This window comes from Engraulis encrasicolus, chromosome 5 (genome assembly GCF_034702125.1).
Source record: "Engraulis encrasicolus isolate BLACKSEA-1 chromosome 5, IST_EnEncr_1.0, whole genome shotgun sequence".
NCBI lineage: Eukaryota > Metazoa > Chordata > Actinopteri > Clupeiformes > Engraulidae > Engraulis > Engraulis encrasicolus.
The window spans coordinates 20218708-20221207 of NC_085861.1; the positions used below are offsets into that span (position 1 = coordinate 20218708).

Genomic DNA, 2500 nt, shown 5'->3' on the forward strand with positions numbered 1-2500 from the left:
ACACACACACACACACGCACTCACACACACACACGCACACACACACACACACACACACACACACACACACACACACACAAATGCTTCAACAGCTTATCGTCTTTTCTTTCCTCACTTAGCTTTCACATCTTTTTCTCATGGGCCCTCGCTTTCCCTCCGCTTTCATACAGCATTAGTCATTTTTCAACTTTTTCACCAGTCATCCCTCTCAGTACACCCCCTCCCCCCCGACTCACACACACACTCACACTCTCTCTCTCTCTCTTCCTCCCGCTACAGTAATGTTGCACATTTATATCTCTCTAAAATGTGCCCGGCTCGCTTTCTTCTCTTTCATTCCTCCGTCTCCCACATTCAGAGGTCACATTTAATTCATTTCTTTATGCTCTTTCTGGGTTTGCCATGGCATGCATTGGAGCCATATCTCAATGTAGCCTACGTACTGTATGTATGGTGTGCATTTTGTAATGCTCTGGTACGCCTTTGCAATAAAGCCCAAGAAAGTCTTCTGTCTCCTTCTTGTTCCTTTGTCTGCATCCGTGAGAGGCTCAGAATCAGCCGTTTGTTGAATATTTAATTCGGTATTGAACAATCCCAAAATAAACACTGCACCTCCACACAAAAAAAACGTAAATGCTGGAGGTGGCTAAATGTTAGAAGAACAGCGAAGAGGCTTGATACATTACTGGACAAAAAAACACCCTTTTTAAAAAGCATTTTAAAAAGCATACCCTTTTTATGGGGGCATTTTTTGTCACATTGTGTTGTAGTGCATGTTAACATGATCATCTACAAATGCTTGAGAATCAAAGGCATGTGACAAGAATGCTCTGATATAACATAGTTCAAGTACCAAGGACCAGAATGGAAATCCAAGGACCACAATGGAAATAAGCTTCTGAGCTTTATTGGGATATCCTGACTCTCTGTTTTTTTATTTAATTTAAGTATGTGGTGCGGTATATGAAACTCAATCATGTATTTATTTTGTTTATATGAACTGAAGATGTCAAATAAAATCATTCATTCATTCAACATATAGCTTCTAGAGCCTATAGGCAGTTCGACATGCCCCCCCTTGGGCACCGTCCTGTCCACAAAAATGTTCTTGCATAGCAGTGAAAAAACTCCCCTGAGGAACTAACCACCTGGCGAGGGAGAGCAAAGTAAAAACAAACAAACAAAAAACCTTAAAGGAAATGCTGTGGTGCCTGAAAGACTGACTTTTAAGTCTACAAACAGGATATCCTCTTTGGTAAATCCTCTGTCTGTGCTACTTGCTTCTGAGAAACTCCTCTGAGGGAGTATTCTCCTGGCGTGGGAGGGCAAGACAGTGGTGGTGGAAATCCACAGAGTAAGCTGCTCAGACACCATTTGTCTTCGTTGTGAGACTCATGAAACAACATGGTATCATACAAGTAAGTAAGCCGGCACGCAGACTTGAACCGTCTATCACGTTTGTGCACTACGGCTTTCTATGTTGACTCGTGCTACTACACAAAGCCCTGTGACGGGTAAGCTTTAGGCATGGTTTTGGTCAGGGCACAATTTTGCCACAATTTTGCGGTTTCCCTCGATTGTTTCAATGTTCTTGGCAAAAGTGAAGCGGCAGAAGCGTTGATTTACTGACAGGTTGAGGTTAGGGATGGTTTTGGTCAGGGCACAGTAGAGTATTTTCGTGTTGGGAAATAAAAAATCGGCACAGCAACAGAAATTCGTTGACTCGGTGGGAAATCTGTGCTTTCCCGCGGAGTTGAGGCCCACAACCTCACAATTTCACCCACAACGAAATGCACTGGCGTGAAATAAATACTCCTTTACATGATACCAGTCTGGATGAGATGAGACTGTGTGCCTCAGACTACCCTGATCCACCACTAAACCGTCCACCCTATCTGTCTTGGTCAACAGTGAAATTAGCCTTCTCGCCCAAGACAGAGAGAAGAAGAAAGAAGAGAGAAAAAAAGAGAAAGGCAGAAGAAAAATAGGACGGAGGGAATTCACTGGTTTGTCATCATCCAGGCTTTGCAGCACCAGCACTATAGAGTGAGACAATCATGACAGAATACAGACACACATACAGACACACACACACACACACACACACACACACACACACGCACACGCACACGCACACGCACACGCACACGCACACACACACACACACACGCACACGCACACGCACACGCACACACGCACACACACACGCACATGCACACACACACACAAACACACACAGACAAACACCTCCCAGCACACACACACAGACCTTCTCAGACACACATCTACAAGCACACAAAAAATTGCAAGCAAACACACACAAACGCAGAAGCACACCCACACACTGCCGTCACAAGTCACAAGTCACAAGTCACAGGTCGACTTGAAAGGAATAAACAGCAAAGGCTGTTTAAATACTTCTCACCTTCCCACCTCTTCATCTTCTCCTTCGGTTAATTACAAACTACACTGATATGTGCAGATGTCTACGAGATAACTC

At 44.1% G+C, this 2500-nt stretch overlaps 1 protein-coding gene across 1 annotated transcript in view; it reads right to left on the reverse strand.

Annotated features, from left to right (window-relative positions):
- Window positions 1-2500, reverse strand: part of adgrb1a (adhesion G protein-coupled receptor B1a) — a 137385-nt gene that overhangs the window by 120659 nt on the left and 14226 nt on the right. The window lies entirely within an intron of this gene.